This window comes from Platalea leucorodia (assembly GCF_965183815.1).
Source record: "Platalea leucorodia genome assembly, chromosome: 13".
Classification (NCBI taxonomy): Eukaryota; Metazoa; Chordata; class Aves; order Pelecaniformes; family Threskiornithidae; genus Platalea; species Platalea leucorodia.
The window spans coordinates 10,709,854-10,728,938 of record NC_138835.1 but is presented as its reverse complement, the minus strand read 5'-3'; positions in this window follow the sequence as shown (position 1 = coordinate 10,728,938).

Here is a 19,085-nt window from a genome sequence, read left to right as displayed (position 1 = left end):
TCTGAGAACAGAACATAGCCAAATCCATGCAGCATTTCTGAGGTTTTCCACCAAATGAACAGTTTGATAATGCAACAGAACTATTTCGATTTCTATCAGAGCAAACCTTCTCATTTTCAGAAAATTCATTTGCTCTGTGCTAAAATCCACATTCTTTACTTCTTTTATTATGGCACGGAGTTCAAGTACAAACATGGCTGAAAAACAGACTTGTGCATTGCAGGAGCAAAACTAAGTTTGCAGGTCGAGTGTGAAACATTCCCACTGGAAGCGCTCACAAAATACGCTGAGTGTGTGATGTCACCTAGTGGTCAGGACACACGGGACTGGCAGTCAATTAACGCTTTCAGCTAATTCCTCCACTAGCTGAGCGTACATGCTGAGGCTTCCCAGGATCCATATCAAATAAAGACCACTACAAGTAGGATAAGATAGATTTAGGTCTAACACACACCTGTGACAGGGTACACACAGAACAAACAGTGGGATGTGACTCATTTCCTCCAACACCAGTAACCAACACTGCTAATACCAAACTCCTTATTCCCTGTCCTCGAGCCAAGCCAAAAAAGTTAAATCAAGCCTTTTCAAACAACAACAGTGATATCATCATGTTGCAAGTCTGCAGACATCCATGAGGAGATAAAAGCACAGAATTCATCACAGTCACTGTAAATTATCTGCGTGTCTGCTTTGTGCATGAAATTTCTCTCGGAATTTGACTGAGCAAAACGGGATACCCTCAGACACATCCCAGCTTGTGCCAACCATGCGCTGGGTTTCCCAGATCAGGTGATCTGCCCATACCCTTCTCCTGACGCAGGGAATGAATGCCTAGGGAAGCGCTTCAGCTTACACTTTCCATACACCAGTCTCGAGGCAGCTCAGCTTACTGACATCGCAGTTGCTTTCCAGATCTCTCTGCTCTAAGTGCTTATCATCACTTAGAAACACAGACAAAAGCCAAAATGCCCCATTAAATCACTCCTCCCCACCCAGCTCCTGAGCTTCCCCAAAAGAAGCCTTAGGCCAACCCACACTGCCCTGACGGTGATTCCCCAGTAGGCTCTTCTTGGCTGTTCCAGTACGTTGACTTGAAGGACAATAACCTCTAGCTTGTTTAACAACTTGTCCCCGCTGTGTAATTACACTCCTTTTAATTGGCTCATGGGGTTTAATCATCTCTTGGGACCCAGCTTCCAGCGTTTCTCATTAACTGCCAGCACACACTGTTGTTCTGAAGACAGGGGGATGTGCTCCAGAACAGTGTGCCAGGGAGGGTCTCTCAGGTTCAGAAATTAAAGACTAATAGCAGAGCTTACAGCCATACCTAGCCAGCCTCACCGCCACATACACTTCTGAGTCAACTACGCCCCATTTGTAATGCACACAGCCACCTCTGCACTCCTTGGGAGAGGCAGCCAGCCCCACTCACATCCACTATCAACTTTTTGAAAGAATTAGAAAAGGCAGAACACAGCAAGGGTTGAGAAACCACAGCGAGGCAGTCTCCTGGCAAAAGCATAGAATAAAGTGGATATGGGAGCCAGGCTGAGCCACTTACACATGAGGAGCGTCTCCCTGTTACCTCCCATAACCTCAACAGTTCTAACATTTTTCTTTCAAGTTTACAAACTTATACTGTTCTCAAAACTACATCTAAAAATATATCTAAAATTATATCCAGAATAATATTAAAGCTCTTCATTCTATGCAAAGTGCCTTTGCTCCACTCTGAACAAGCATGAGCAAGCAGAATTCTCTGCAATGTTGAACACAGGGTAAACAAAGGAGTCTCCCCAGGTTAACAGAGATTAAGGTTGGAAATAACCACCAGGAAGCTAGCAATGAAAAGGCAGCCAAGCAGTGGAGGGACCAAGAACTAAGATGAACATTTCCATGCCTTAACCACCCATCTTCCATAGTTACTGCTTGCCCACAAAGTCTGACAAACATAAGCCTGGAAACAGGTATTCTGCCATATCACAAAGTGGCAGCGACATATTTCCAACCCATCCCTATCTCCTGTATACATTGTCCTACAGGATGACTTACCACACCTGCCAATCCCTGTCCCTGGACTGCAGATGTTGGAAATAACCTCTAAGAATTAAGTTATAGTTCTGATTATAAAGTATTATGAGCCTTGGCTCATCCTTAATTTCCTCTAGACTTCAGGAAGAAAACTATTCTCAGGTATGCTCAGGCTTTCAGAGACCTCGGACTAACAGTACCAGAGGAGACAGAGTTGCAATGGGCAACTTTTTATGCAGAACAGCTGACCCCGCTCACAGCTTCCCAAAAGAAACAAACCCACGTAGTTTCCTGAAATTACAGATTTGTTCTAATGCAGTTTAAATTCTCTCTGATGGGTCAAAGAAAGACAGCCAAGGAACAGGTGACTATTTCCAAGGGGTCTGTTTGTTTATTTTCCATTGAATTTCTTTCCACCAAATTAAAATCTTATTCTCCCATACTTTATCAGTGTAAAAAGTGAGAGGCATAGAATGAGAGAAAATTATACTTCTTCTCAATATTATATGATATAGAAATCATTACCAAAAAACACCATCAAGAATCACAACACTTCTTAAAAGAGAAGTTAGTTTTTCTTAATAATGATCCGTGAGTAAACATTTCAAACCAGATGTGTCACACACACCAGAACGTGCGTGTTCCCCATTGCAGTCACCAACAAGCCATAACACAAATAACGTGCTGGTGGCACATGCAACTTACCTTTTATCTTCCCTGCACTACAGCTTTCCACATGGAAAACCCCAGCTACAGGGGTACCTCACAGTTTGTGTGGTACAACTGGCTGCAATATGTTACAAAGGAGATAGAAACTGCCTTTCAATAAAACAAACTAATGTCAAATCCCAGTCAACTGCAGTAAAGCCAAGGTTTCCATAGAAAAGACTATGATAATTTTTGCCTTTTGTTACTGTTTTCCTTCACCAGAACTGAGAAATCGTAAAGTTTGAGCATGGGCTATGTTTGTGTCATTTGTATTACAAGATACGTTATAGAAACTCATGCAGGACAGCAAAGTGGGTTGTACAGAGGGTTAGAAAGCCTCCACAAAGAGGTAACTGCTCCATCCCCAGCAGTCAGCACCAAAGGCTGTTCACAGGAGGATGAACCAAGGACACGATACATCGCAGAAAACGGAAAAGGATATTTGACATCTGGTGAAGGAACAACACTGTGTCAAACTTATACTGGCAGGGCCTTGAGATCCAAGTAGTTTTCTATTACTTCTCAGCCACGCTCGGCAGGTTTGTTTGATTTTTCCGTCAGAATCCTGCAGCTCAGTTCGCTTTACCAGAGGGGGAAGTTGCTGGGAAAGGGACTGAGAAACAAGAATCTGTCAAAGAGTTGTTTTATTTCCTACAGCACTGGCTGACTGACCAAAATCCTATAAAAAAAAAAAAATCAGATTCAGGAAAAAGCCCTGAACGTGTCAAGGCTTTTGGAACAAATGGCACAATAGGTTTTTCCTGTAGCTATAGGCATGTATTTCTTCTTATTTTTTATTTATTTATTTAAGCCCCTGTAACACACCATTTCCCCCAAAGGGCTGCAAAGGTTCAAAGGCTTTGAGAGCACCAATAAATCATGACCACATAAATGTCCTGTAGTGAAGTTTGATTCTTATTTACCCGGGGTCTTTGGGCCAGTGCTCAGTCTGTGTTGGAGGAGGCAGATTTACTTCTCCTGAGATGCCCTCAATTCACAGAGTGCTCATCTTTCAAGCAGCACCACTTCAGGCCTCAGCTGCCAAAACACTTTTAGCTGCAAGTTTCCATCATTTGCTTTATCACACTTCCCTTTCCCCTCCCAGATACTGGTCTAAACTAAGTTATGTTTAGAAATACCTTGTGAGTGGCCAGGCTGTGAGTCAATGAATCTCTGTAAATCACTGCCATATGCAGAAGAATTTCAGGCTTCAGTGAGCTTTCTCCTTACGCCATCTCTAGCTGCGATTCGCGCTCTAAAATAACGCTTAGGACTATAGCATAGTAGGAAAGCTCAGCACATTTATAAGCAGACTACAAGAGTGGGGCGTAAGAAACAGAATGTTAAAAACAGGACAGGAATACTATTTTAGATTAATTAGATGTCCAGTTGCATAACTAACAGGCAGTTCTGTCCCGCAGACAGTAAAGCAGTATAACAGTCTCTACTCCACCGCAACAATGATCTATTCCAACTCCGCTAATAGGAAAACAACATCAGCAACACACGTTCCAGCTGTTCGATTAACATAACCACCTGATATTCTAGCTGTTTCTCCACATTTTTCTCTATTAGGTTACTTAATCTAGCATTCATTCTTTAATGTCAATGAACATTTACACCAAATTCACTTCGAAGCACCCTTTTTAATTATTCACAGATAATACAGCTATAGGTATTCACTAGCAATTCGTGAACAGAGTCCGTGTTAGTCTTAAGTTTTTAGAAAGTCATTCAGACAGGGAACAGACCCAATACCTAGTGAAGTAAATTAACCACTTACATGACATGAAACACTGCAGATTCGGATGATTTTCAGATATGTGCATGGGAAAATAAGAATTAATAACAACTAATTATACCAAGCCATTTGGCTATAAACCCTGAATTTCTTGAGCGAGAGACAGAAAGTGTTCAAGCACTTTGGAAACATCATAGATCCATGCATCATTCGTTAAAGAGAGATAAATTTGCCAGACTTATTAACTAAAATCAACTGTTGGATTCAGTGGAGTGTGATTGGGACACACGTAGGTATAGGTTCAATTGCAGCGGTAACGCACATAGAGAATCTCATCCTCAGACATCAACAGCCTTGAACCCTGCAGGAATCTGCACAGCTCTGCCTTTTAGGAAAGGTCTTTTGTCATTAAGAGTTTGGAAATGTGGAAGGGTAATGTTGGCAAAACCCCAGCAGCAGATTTAAATGAATTAACTGTAACCCAAGAAACAGGTGGGCATATTAATCTGCAACGAAGACCACTTTGTTCCACCCCATCCAAAAAAGCAAAGGCTAAATGAGGATCTAGCATGCTCCAAATTATATCTATTTGACTTTTATTTAATTTGCCTTAGCTTTCCCGGGGGGCAGTTGGCAAGCTTAAAACAAATTAATCCTGTATATAGTGAGCTAACCAAAAGGGTTGCAAAATGATGGATCTACAGAGGATGCAGTGTCAGGCCCAACGCATCTGGCCAGGAAGGAGGCTCCGTGACAAAAGGCTCAGAGGACTCGCACTGGCAGTCCTGCCCAAGCTGGCAGTAACCAAAAGTCAGCATCAGTTTGCTTATGTTAAGAGAGAGGACAGTCTAGCTCTAGCAGGCAGGTCTCAGCAATACAAGGTCTGAATGAAGTGCAGGGTGCCTTCTGAAACCAGCATAAGGCAACATGAGGAAGCTTGGCATCTACCTGCCTTATGCATAAACAGAAACCTCCAGGCTCTGGGCTTTTTCTTAGCAATTACAAACCTACTAAGAACTATTCCAATTGAATAACATTATTAGTAATGAGATCTCAGGAAATTGGAGTAACAATAACATTCAGCTTTGTATCTTTTCCTGTCTCCTTGTCTCTGAACAAACTCAAGAAGTTGGTCTGCAAAACTTAATAGTCACTGACAGGGAAAAACAGCAAGTGCAAATTTAGAGGGAAGAATACAAAACAACTCATTAGTAAACTAAGCTTTGCCAGTAATTTTCCACATAACTCAGGTAAAGTGTTTAATTTCTAGATTTCCATTTTCCCAGCTGTAAAATGAACTTGTGTGGACAAGAGGCTCAATCTATTAATGCAATAAAATAAGAACCATAGAACTGCTACTTGTTAGCAGAAGGGTTCCCCTCTGAATTCCCACTCTCTTGTCTCACAAGTTTTGTCTTGAGATTGCAGAACCTACTGGCCAGAGAACATGCTCTTTACCTGAGTTACAAAGCCATGTAAACTTAAGGTAATACAAATACATTTCAGGCTATTTTTATTTATGCCATGAGACTTTTTTTCATAAATAAATGAAGGCAGCTAAACATTTGCCATATAGTCATATCTTTTAAGTTTTTTGGTCAATGCAGTCACCACGTTATGCTATGGTGTTTGCCTTGTGTGCACTGGATGACGAGTTCATTGGAAAATGAACAAGAGCCTATCTCCCAGTCACTGACAGCAAAAATCCATCTTTAACATAATGGACAGATATAATTGTTGTGCACCCTGTTAGACATACCAAGTGATTGATACAATGCAAAAAGGGAGGGGGGGGTGAAATTATGATGATGTAGAAAGATCCTGCTGGAAGAGAGAAAGAGGAAGAGAATCATTTTTAATATGATTAATATTGCAGCAGAGAGGGGGAGAAAGGAAAGAGATGGGATTTGTTCCCTGTTATAACACTCTACTCCCATGCAATACTGCTTAGCAGGAAAGCCTTCCAGCTGAGGGCTATGAAACAGTTATCACTGTTAGGTGATTAAGTTACTAATTCTTCAGGGAGAAGACATTTAGAGGCCCATATTAAAGGAGAGCGAGGCAAAATTACATTCCGTTTCAATTTAGTTTAGCAATTCTAGTGATTTAGTTAAATGAAAAGCAATTGTTCCAATTAATAGTATTGAATGTTATTCATCAAAAGTGTCAAAACAGCTGTGTTGGTGCATTAGTAACCTATTCTCTTGTCAGAGATATGGATAATTCCCCAGGATTGCACCAGGGAAATGGCAGAGCAGTCAGGAGCCTTCAGAGGGAACTGCACGTCCTGCAGCGTTAATGACTGCAGATTCATGGCGCTTCTGTCAGGCTCCGTGCAGCATCCTGCCGGGGTGGAAAGGACAGCTGGCTATGTGGGGGTTCAAAAGGACAGCGGATGTTCCCAAATGCATGAATCTGCCTTTCACCCTCTCTAGCACCATCCCACAAGTGTGCTTCAAGACAGTTTGACGGGGCAGAGCAGCCTTGCACTGCTGGCAAAAGCAGAACACAGCTGCTCCTCCCCCCTCCATCCCACTCCTTCCTCTCACTTCCATGCAGGGAAGGGTAAGACTCCCCCTCGCTTTGCCTAGAGCTGGTGCAAGAACAATTAGGAAGCCAAGCCTCAGCAAGTGTGGAGCAACCATTTTGATCCATACCGAGTCCTCGGCAGCGATGGCTGCAGCAGCTTTTCTCATGGAGCTCATCCATCAAAACAGTGATTAAGGAGCTAAGAGGAAAAGTTCGGATGTAACCCCTGAATACAATGGGGTAATAAAACACAATGGTGCTGCTGGCCTGGGAATATGACACTCTGGCACAAGACAGCACCTTCTATTTTGGGATAAACAGACCCCGGTCTGAACATGGCTGAGGGCATCCTGGAGCTCATTAATCTGTATGGGAATGACAGAGACAGGATAACAGGTCTGATAAGGGTTTCCTCCAGCCTTTTCCTCGCACCGTGCAGGCTCCTGCAGCCATCTCAGCTATCTCCACTCAATAAGGCTTTATACACTTCCTCCCAGGACCCATAATTGCCATCTCAGTGTAGGCGATACTATCGTCTTCCTTTCCTTTCAAATTTCCATAGCCTCTTTATGGGAGATTAGAAAATCCTGTCTTTTTTGGACTCTGCTGTTTGTTTTCTCCAGGAACTAAAGAAAAATAGATACATGCTGTATACTTGAGTTGAAGGACAAGGGAAAAGAAGGGTACTAAGGGCCCAGAAGCAACCTGCTATAACTTACATTGCTTCTCAGTAGGGCACCTTACCCAGGATGATGCCTTGGCACCCTGTGGGAACAAGGCAAACTGCGTGCCAGTCCCATTCCCCAGTACAGCACTGGGCAGTTGTGGGATCGTCCAGGTCACACCACGAGCCAAGAGCTACAACACTCTGATATGTCAGATGTTGTTTCTGGTCTTTTTTTTTTTTTTTTTTAAAAAAAGTTAACAGGCAAAACCAACAAAATACGCTTTATCTCCCTGTCTCTGATGGTGTCCTTCAATCAATGCTCCTAGTCCAGCCTTCCTCATAAAGGCAGTGAGTTTTTGCCATGTGATCTTTCTTGCATCCTCTTCCCCACTCCAATCGTTGCCACGGATTATACCTCAGCAGTTACCCTGCTCTAACACACACTGAAATAGCCAGATGTTCATGTTGAACATAAGCTAAAGTGAAAAATGCAGTGTTCTACACCATACCAGCACTGCTGTAATTGAAACATTATTTACTAGGGGGAGGGAAATAATCTCTTTTATCTATGCAAGCCGTAGCAGTTTGGCAACACCTGCTCATGTGCTGAGGAGGAGGGAGACTCGAGGAACCTGTAGCTGTAAAAGCCTTCCCCAGCCTTACACATAAAAATAAATAAATCAAGTATCCTCACTAGGTCTGGCACTCCACAACGTTCCCTCTAAGCCCTGGCTTGGAACTGTATCTACATCAGCTTTTATCATAAGAGCTTGAAAGCTCACAGAAAATATCACCTTAACTTACTTGCTCTGCATTTTGTTGTGAACTCAGGTGCTTTGCTGCTTTGGTAACAAGGCTGCTGAAGTACAACTTGAAGCCAGAGCAATTAACAAAATCCCCACATGCTGGTTTCAGCATAGGCAAATGAACATACAGTAAGTACATACTTAACATCTGAAGAAGTAAGTTGAGAGAACAAGCATGTTAACTTAAGACTAGTGACCAGAAGAACAGAGAGGCACTGTGAAGCCCTCACAATATTACAACTCAGGCTTTTGGCATGAAGGAAGCTCCTGTTCGGCAACTCGTATTTTCTCATTCCTGCTCAGGATAGTAGGATTTTAAATGCCTGCAGGGTATAGAAGGTTACTGATAATAAAACTGTGCATTTTAATACACCAGACTTACAGTAAGTAGATATACCTATTTTGGTGCACATGGCTCTATCTTAGCTGTATTTCAAACATGTCACATAACATTTATTATGAAAAAGAATTAAAGAGCCCTTCATTAATTATTTGTATTACCACAGCACCTAAGGACATTAATCACACATCAAGGCATCATTCAGCAAACAGTGCCAGAACACAGTCTGCCCAAAATCAAAATTCAGGTCAAAGAAACACAGCAAAAAACTGCACAGAAATAAAAGAACACACACAGTGTGGGAAACACAGGGTGATAGCTTTAGTCAGCAGGAGAGGCAGATGACAGAGCATGTCCCCTACCATCAAATTACCTGTAGACATCCCAGGTGAGGAAACCATTTTAAGAGAGATTGGCTGGGGATTGGTTCCACCCCTCAACAGTTGATAAGAAGTGATCAGGATTTTGGAAGCAAAACACAAGGAGGAGCTGCGGAATAGACTGAGCAACTTGCAGCTGTTGTAGAGAATAGCCTGTGGAGACAATACTGAGCATTCAGGTACAGTTTGAGTCAAGTTATGGATCAAGAGGACTCTTGGAAGATCCTTTCCAGGTCCATTCCTTTGATTTTGAGATATTTAAAAATAATTTAACAACAGCTAGGAAAGCTCTTCAGTCATGTTTGTTAAACTGGCCCAAGCTTTAAATGTTTCATTAAAAGTTAATACCAACACTATTCCCTTGCTCTGAGAAGCCAAGGCACAAATGTGTTGAGAACTGCACCTTCACCCATGACAGACCCCAAGGCAGCAAATCAAAGCTTCAGCATACACTCAAGATCATTATCTCCTGCCAAAGTTAAACACCAGTGATAAACAAATACCAGCTTCTGATATTAAAATGAACCTGAAGCAGAAAATTAAAGCTCAGACTCTGTCTAGATGGAGATTAGTAACTAATATACCAGATAAGCTCTTTCCACCTTTTCAGTTCATACACCAGCCAGTCCCCCAAACCCCAGGCATTTAACCTTGGTTCTTCTAGCACACACAGAGCACAGACTGGGAGCAGCCATTCATTCTTAATTATCATTTTGACTCTTACTACCCCATCACTTGGAAAATGGGATGTGTCCTAATGTAACAGGCAGCAATTATATAAAACAGATATATGTTGTGAAGTGAGCTGATCAGCAAATAAAGTTGATTCCTCCTACCCACACAAGCTTTTGAGGTTTTGGTGTATTAAATAAAAGCAAATCTAAATCTGAAAAGCCACTGTTATACTTCACATGCCCTGTTTTCCTCCCAAGAGGAGGCTCCTGCGTTAAACTACATCTCATGCCACGCACTGCTGTCAATAACAAAGGGCAAAATGGAGCAAAAAGTGCCGCACAGAAGTAATAGTGAAACATGAAATTATTGTAAAATAGCACATTGGCACATATGAATTAAAACACTTCATTTCCCAGCTGAAACTTTTAAAAATTCCTATTTCACTTTTTTTTGTTGTTCTTGGGGTTTTTTTTGTTTTCTTTTAAAATAAAAACAGGTTTATGGACAGCAGAGTAATTAAAAGTGTTCCCTTCAGTTTCAAAAAAAAAAAAAAAAAACAAACAAAAAAAAAAAAACAACAACACAAAAATTTTCCATCCAGAACCCAAAAGAACTGTTCTCCCAAACCTGACTGTAGGGGAATTTGGCTAACACAGAAAGGATTTTTTTTTTTTTTTTTTTTTTTTTTTTTTAAATTTAGGTGCATTCTCAGAAGTTATCAACTAATCTCCTTCTTGATTTCCTAAACCAAGAAAAGGCCAGATGCAGTAATCTATTACAGACATGATATAATTGTACTGTAATCATAACAGAACAATATCTGCACATATGCTTTTGTTAAGCATAGGGCACAGCCTGACACTACTCATTAAGAAACAAATGGAACATTCAACTACAGCTTTCATTTGATCTTACAAAGATAAGCCTCGGTATTGTTATTCCAGATCTTTGTGTGTGTGTGTGTGTGCGTACAGGACACAAAAGCATTCTCTCAAAAAAACCACCAGACTGGTCTACACGGGGCAATTGACCAGTGGAACAGTATATTCTGCTATTATCGCTCTGGAATAACTTAAAAGCCACTCTCTGAGCACATCACTAACACCAAAAAGCAAGCCTAAAACAGTTACCTCCCCCTGCTATAGTAATACTGGTCATTTTTCTTAGAAAATGTTTCACTTTCAGATACAATTGGTATTATAATTTATATTGTGTTATAAATAGTATTATACTCACTGATATTGTATTTTAAACCTTGTCTATGCTTAGTGTATGAAAAGTTCTCAGCATAACTAGCAGTTACACCAGAAGGCGGGGGGGGCGGAATATCAAACAAGCAACTGATGTTGCTTTAGAACTTACTGAAGGATGTGCCTGGCAGGAAAGCAGTTAAAAAGAGGCAATGTGAAATTGCATATGATATAGCACAGTGATGCTACTGCATTATAAATAATGCTGAAGGATGCATTATTTATATGTTTAATATTGAGCTCGCTTATGAAGTAAGTTTCTTTCTCCAGTTTGTCTCCAATGGTAATAGGAAGGCAGGATCACACAGCAGAGCTTGGAAGGAGACATGATAATTCAGGGAAGTTTGGGAGGCAAAACACTGGAAAACATTGAGTGGTGCGCTCTATTGCATTTCCTCAGTTTAATAAGTAAGTTGGAAATCTCAGAAGGTTAGGAGCTCAGCTTTCATTCATTTAAACATTCAATAGGAAAAAAAAAAACTTGGATGTTTATTTGAGCCTTATCCCAACTCTGTGTCCTTTAACAGCTGCAGAGCTGGCACGGAAATACTCTGAGATTTCTGGCACCTCCACGTCTGATCACTGTTTTAAACCAAAATTGGAGAAAGACTCTCTGCCCCGTAAAAGTGTTTAAATTGGCTCTTGCAATAGGGTGGAGCCTACAGCCCCACAGTGAGCTCAATCTTTTAACACACTCATTTTCTATTCCTGTGTTGAATACAGCACTTTGCATAGATAGAGTAGAAATACTATTGCTACAAACGTCTCTTTCCCTTGCTGCATTAAAAGCTACGCTAGCAATTTTCAAACAAGTGCAACTATGAGGGTAAAAGCCCTCAGTCAGAGCACTAGCAGGGGCAAATGCAGTTTTTGCTACCACCAGTCAATCACCCTGTCCTTCAACCAGAAGTTACCAACTTTGTAGAAAAATGCCTGTACAACACTTTTATCTGCCCCTTATCCCATACAGTTTCACAGCCTGGAGTGCTAGGTATGAACCACAGCCGTCTTTTATTTGCATCAACATATGAAGTTGTAAACGGTGGCAGCTGAGGAACGGAGATAGATCCCATTCACCCATTGCTGCTAGAGGGCAGTTAGATTTAGCTGGAGCTTGGGTGGACAACCAAATTTGTCTGCAAAAAATAAGCCGGTTCCAGTAGGTTTGAAACTGCTCTCAACAATGACTACAGAGCTGTTGTAGAAGTTAAGGAGTAACAACACTGTCTATTCCAGCCTACGCAATCCAGGGCCTCAGGGAAAAATTAAAGCATTTTCGTGCTTTGTTTTTGTTGTTGTTGCTTCAGTCCAGCTTTGTCTCATAAAAACAAAATTGACCTGTTCATGGGACCACGGTGCTGACAGTCACATGAGCTCATCGCTCCAGCTTTCTTTTAAGTTTTCCAGTTCTTTTTTAAAAAAAAAAAAAAGTATATTTCATTAAATCATACACTCCAAAACCACTGTTTTGGAAACCTGCTTTCACAATCCTATGCTTCAAGGTCCCAGATTATGCAAATTCCACATATTATCATTGAAAATATTTTACAATTCCATCTCTAACTGAAACACCATCCAAAAACCACACTATTAACAGCCACTAAAATAGAGTTCAAAAATAAAGGTGAAGGATGGGAAGGAACTGAGATTCTTCTTCAAGATCAAAGGTTATCTTCTAGGTCCAAATATTTCTTATGAATCTTTTCAAAGCAATGCTTAAGCACATCTATTAGCATTTCAGTTCTCTTCTGCAGGGTTTTTGCTGCCTCTTCATCTTTGGTTACATAAAGCATTTAAGGATAGGATGTTCTCAGTTCGGAGGCCGTGAAGAAGGGCTCACGGCCTCTTATTCCTACCTGATACTTCACAGTAACACAGGTAGGGACAGTAATTAGCATCAGCCCATTTACATTGTAGTAAATTTTCCTGAATGCTTCCCATTGATGGCTAAAACACACCCCACCTAAACCCAGTGACATGAGAAACTGTGTTCATTTTAAAGTGTCCTGGACATTCCTAACTGCGTGCAGAAGTTGAAAACACAGACTGAGCACACCTTCCAGCCTCCAAACCGAAAGCAAATGAATGATGCTCAGATTGTATTACACTTAAGTCAGTGTCACGATACTTGGTTTGCGTTTCCACATGATTGATTCCTTCAGCTTGGCATGGACAAACTGTGTCTTTTCCACTTACAGTTTTTGGAAGAGGGATGCAGAGCTGAGGTCGACTTCTCCCAAGATGCAAAGCTTGCCAATAATTCCGTTTTCACCTACAGATTCTGTTTGCGTAGTACACTCCACTACATGACTGTCCTCAAGATGAGGAACTCCACCTGCTGTAAATAGCTCCAAGTCAAATCACATAAAGGAACTTAGTTTATGTTAAACAGCCTTTTCCAGATAAATTTTTGCAGCCAAATCTACCCAGCACTGTTGATCCCAGTTCTCCACTTAGCTGTGCAATATTAGACAGTTTAAAATAGAGAAGCCAAAAGAATCCAAAAATTAGAAACCGCTTTCCCCATATTCCACTCAGCAGCTGCCATAGAGGAAATGCAAGTGGAGTGATTAATTCTTCCAGTTACATTTCTGATGCAAAAGCACCAGACTCTCAGATTTGGGCTTTATTACTATGCTCTGCCTTCCCAGGACAATCGTAAGAGTTAAATTCTGACAAATTTCTTACTGTGAGGCTTTTAAACAGTCAAATATCGCTTTATTATTTAGAACATCATTTTTCGTTTTTGTTTCCAGCTGTATGTAGTACTGAAGTTTGCATTAATGCACTGCATTATATCATCCTTATCAGACAAGTTTCCTAGGTACAGCTGATTCTCCTTTTTGATTTTCTACAAGAGCTATTAAAAATGCTGACCAAAGAATATAGATTTTCATTAATATTTCCTCTTCTTTTGATCTGTTCCTTTGATTTACCTGACTCTACGATCCAAATAATCAGAGGAGTTCCTGTCTTTCATGCAACAAATGTAAGGCCAAAACTTAATCAAACCCAGGTTTTTAAGAAGGGGGGGAGAGGTGGGGGGTGGGCAGTACATTTAAAGAGGTTTTCCTCACCCTATCTCACCAGATGATTTTGAGAAAAGCAGGCTTCCAGAAGATGTACCAGCTAACTATCCAACATCACTAACATCTTCAGAAGACATTCTCTACTTTGTAGGCATGAAATACATTTCTGCACACAGCAAAGCTGCTGAGGATAAGAAACTTTAGATTGAGAGGGAGACGACCTTTTTATTTTTGGCAGGGGATAACAAGGTGTTGCTCTAGGGTTTTCTCCATGCTGTCTCTTATTTCAGTTCAGTTTTCTCTGCTAAGTTAAGTAGTTGACATGTTCTCAGGACATCCAGTTGACTGTACACTTGTTTTTCAACCCTGCTTTGGCATAAGGTTGCTGTTCTTATTCTTTTTGGTATTGTTCCTGCACAGGAAGGCAGGAAAATAAGTTTCCAGGCTCCTAATATATGTTTGTTTTCCCTTATTGTTGTTCACTCTGTTTACACAGTGGTTGTTTTTCTTCATCTTTGATGATGAGATTTAAACACTAATAGAAGGAGAGAGATTTCAGGGAGTGGAAAATACAAAGGCAGATAGAGTAATGAAGCAAAACACAGACTTCGTTTTCAGTGCGGAGTCAACCTTGACCTCAAGATGCCCAAACAAGCTGCAAGTGTAACACATGCACTTTTGGAATAAGACCAAATGCCTCTTGTTTTTATACTATTTTTACACTAGTGAATGAGGGAACAGATGTGGTTCAGAGTAGTCAGCCCACCCCAGAACACTACGCTGCAATCACTCCAGTGTCATTAAATCACCCTCAGAACAGCTTTGTTCAGGAGTCTTTCAGTTGGTTTCATGTGATTGCTGCTTGAGCCTAGCTCTAATGTGCACCTCAAACATATGGATAGTCTGAGAAGAATCAGAGAATTAGTAATTCACCACCCTCTGTCTCAGACTCTAAATTACTAGTGGGATCCCTTGAAAAAAAAAGAATACCTGCAGGTTGGTGAAAGCAGCCATTTGCAAGGGACAGACTTATCTGTGCACGAAAATAGATGTTTGTATATGTATTTGTATATCTGTATATAGTCAGCTGTGTTTTTTCCACATTTCCAGTATTTACCTGTTGACACAGTAACTTGTGTATGCAAATGCTGGCGGATGAGGTTTAAGCAGTCTGGGGAGAGGGGTAAGCTAACTAACACAGACAGTTGGGTGATGTATATAAAACAAGTGTAGGAAATTTGCAGCTTCTCAGAAAAGGGCCAGAATGACTCCTAGCTAGCTAGACAATGAACAAAACATCTTTTCTTGATAACCTGGGAGAAGTCTCTCCCTTCTTCCCTTTTTTTTTTTTTAAGTAAACAAAGAAGTTCAGATGCACATAAAAAGAGGAATAAAATACATAGATCTGAAGATTTAATCCTCACAAGTGGTTGCCACATCACCCCTTTCAGTGAAAGTCTCAAAGCCTCATCCTTCAAGCGAATGCACTTATTTTCTTTATAGAAAAGGACAACAGGCCTTTCCTCTCCCAGCTTCCTCTCAAGGAGAGAGTTGGCATCGTTCATCCTCTCCCCTCACCCCTTTCACAGAACTGCTTGCTGCCCCAGTTGCATTAGTGCTACACCTGGGGTTCTCCTTATAGGACCAACACACCCCAACACAGTCATTATTTCACTCAGCATCATCTATATCCTTTGCTCTTACAAAGGATGACCTCATCTCAGACCAATTCCAACTGTTTTCCACAGTGATATAATTTCCATACCAAATACCATATGGTCAGAGCCAGGTTTGAGCATGAATAACCTCAAGCCTAAAACCACAGAAGGGGACCCACACGGCTGGATGACTTCACAGGTAACCTATATCGGTCTGGGACCTTCCCCCCTCCCCCCCCCCCCTTATTTTCCCCATATCTAACACAGCTTTACATCTAAAAACAGAAACAGCTTTTCATCTCCCATTAAAACTAAGCAAGAATGAGCCCACGGGATATTTTGGAGACGTCCAGAAAGATCCCTGAACTGTCAGTAAAATTCTAGGAATCGATGGCCGGCTCAGGAAGGCACAGGAGGAAGCATAAAAGAAAAATACTCCTCTGAGCATACCATTATTGTTAAATATCACCATTCCAAATGTAAGAGATAAATTTTCAAGTGTTACAGCAGGTCTCAGAACCCTATTAATAGAAATTAGAGAGAAGTCTAATAGAAAAAGACAGAGAGGAAGCCATTCTCTCCACTGCTCCCTAGGGAAGGTGCGAAGAGACTGAAAGATGACACTTTATCTCTTCTAATTCCTGTGGGATCCATAATCACAGCATTCATTCAGCAAATAATAATAATAAATATGGTCTGAAGTGACTCCAGCTATTTCAGCTTTAATAAATGGGTTGAAATAGTGGCAAATTCAGATACAGAGAGCATCTTTTCAATAAAATCTGATAGGGTTATTAATAACATTAATGGAGTACCATGCCATCTCCATTTTGTTAATAGTTGCCTTATTCTCCTCCAGTCCATTCCCTACCCCTGTGCACAGGCACAGAGAAACACACACACTTTTCCCTCCAGTGATGACAAATTCAGACTGTCAGCTTTCTGCTGGCAATGCATCCCAAGAATTAGTCAAATTTGACATGATTTTATTGTTTTATGGGAACTGCCAACAGGGATTTTTCTGCCTGAAGTACATTTATATCCCAGTTCAAATCAGATCCTGGCTTAGTTCATGGACACAAAGAGGATAAGCCAGGAAACCTGCAGCTCCTCAAGGACAAAAAATGTTATGACCATGATGGGATGCTTAGAGCCTTACCTCCAGATAATTGTGCCTTTGTTTCAACTTGTCCCTTACTCCCAGGACAGCTTTACCTTCCAGCTTATGGTTCCCCTATCAGAGAACCAATCCCAGTGCATGGCCACAATATTTGGGCTGCTGGTCCAAAACCAGACTTTTAAATACAACTGAAAGTCCTTGCACACAGTTTTAGAAGAGCTAAAAATCTGTCTGCAGAAGAACAAGCGCAAGCAGGTAGATATTCCTCATCTGTCCAGTTTTATTCTAAAGGGACAGTCTAGAAAGGCTCTCCCCCCCCCCCTTTTTTTTTCTTTTTTAATAAAGTATGATCTCACTCCTACTGTATTCTGTGAAAAAACAACTATTGGCTCCAGTTGTACAGGACCAAATCTTATCTCAGAGCTCCTGATAATTTGGAATTCACCCCATTTATCCCATTTCACATTGGCCTTTAGCAGTATTTTCAAAATGTCACATTTTTACAGACTTAATGAGAGGAAAAAAAAAAAAAAAAACACATGCCCTTTTCCCATTGCATTTTATGCTTTCAGCTGTGACTTCCATAAAATGATTTTGGTTAGCAAACAAGATGGCTATATGATTAAAGAAAAAAATGCATCTCATTTTCCTAATCCCATATGCAGGGGAGGAGCAGCCAGAGCCAAAGTGCTTTATATCACAGTACCTCCCTTGCAAGGAGACAAAAAAGAAAAGAAGAGAAATAGAATTATAGTTGCAGAGAAATGAAATGTTTGAACAGAAAATAATTTCCCTAACTTGTAGCCTGCAGGCATAACCTGTCATAACTCTGCATGAATTGAACAGTCGGGGAGTTCAAGTTTTCTGCAGCTTACCATAAACTAATATGCTCTGTCACATCATCCTCAGGAGACAAGGATTTGAAGGAGCCACTGTATTTAGAACAACAAAAGTAATTCTGTGGTTTAATAGAATTAGAGGGAACCATCAGAAGCCCAATACAACCCAGTGCAGATGGAGACTAGATGGAAGGTGACAAAAAAATCCCAACCCACACACCACACCAAAGACGGGGGAGCTAAGTGGTAATTCTATTTTAAGCTCTTCTAGAGACCATGGACTTATCAGTTCATATCATGCAAGGATTCCACTGTTTTACATACATATACCCAGAACGACTGACAAATTTCCACTTGAAACAGGGAGCATCATACTGTGAGTCTCACAATGTGGTGGGTCAGCCTCAGAAGCTGCTGTAGGAGGAGTGCCCCCAGAGCATGCATTACTTTCCAAAAGGTAGAGTCACAGTGCTAAGAAGAAAAAGAAAAACACTCAAGGAAGAAATGAACTACTGTTAAATCTGCATTGAATAGAACAAGTAAGATTCTCTTCTAACCTTTACACCTGTAGTTTCTTCTCCCTTGATCTTTACAGGCTTACTCAGGTCTGAAATCAACGCAGAAAGCACACTACAGTGGGAGTCCTAGAGGCTACTCCACAAACAAGACACAGCTGAAAAAAAATAAGTGTTTTTCCTAAGATAAAATAAGTATTACTCCTGTCCTCAGCCTCTTCAAGACCATGCATATACTGTGGAGTAGATACAATCCTAAATACTGCAATCCACCAGAACTGAAAAAAGACGACGACTTTTTCTCTGAACTGCTCGTGGGTCAGAACCAAAATATAAGCTCTGCCAGGGACACAGGCTGGATTACGGATCAACTGCTCTTGTCTGGAAAAGGGTAGACTAAGAAGAAAACATTGAAGCACCTCCAAATGGTGGGAGGAGGCATGTTACACCGCCTCAATCCAAAAATACTCCTCCTCAATTTCTCCACCATATTACACCATGAGAAGCTCCCCCATACACAAAGCAGATCTTTACTGGGAAATCCTCAGAAGTCATAGCTCATCTGGTGCCAGATCTTCTCATTGCCTTAATTGACTCATTTTGCTCTTCCCACACTTCTACAAGACAAATACCCTTTCTTGGGATTTGTTTTAAGCTAACACAGATCAAGTCTCAAATCACTACAGATATTCCACAGACCCTTAAGAGATCCAAGTGCTTCCCCAAAAATCTGTATGCTTCTTTATGGTGCTTGCCCAAGCACCCTTCCCAGTTAAGCTCCTGGCAACCTCCCC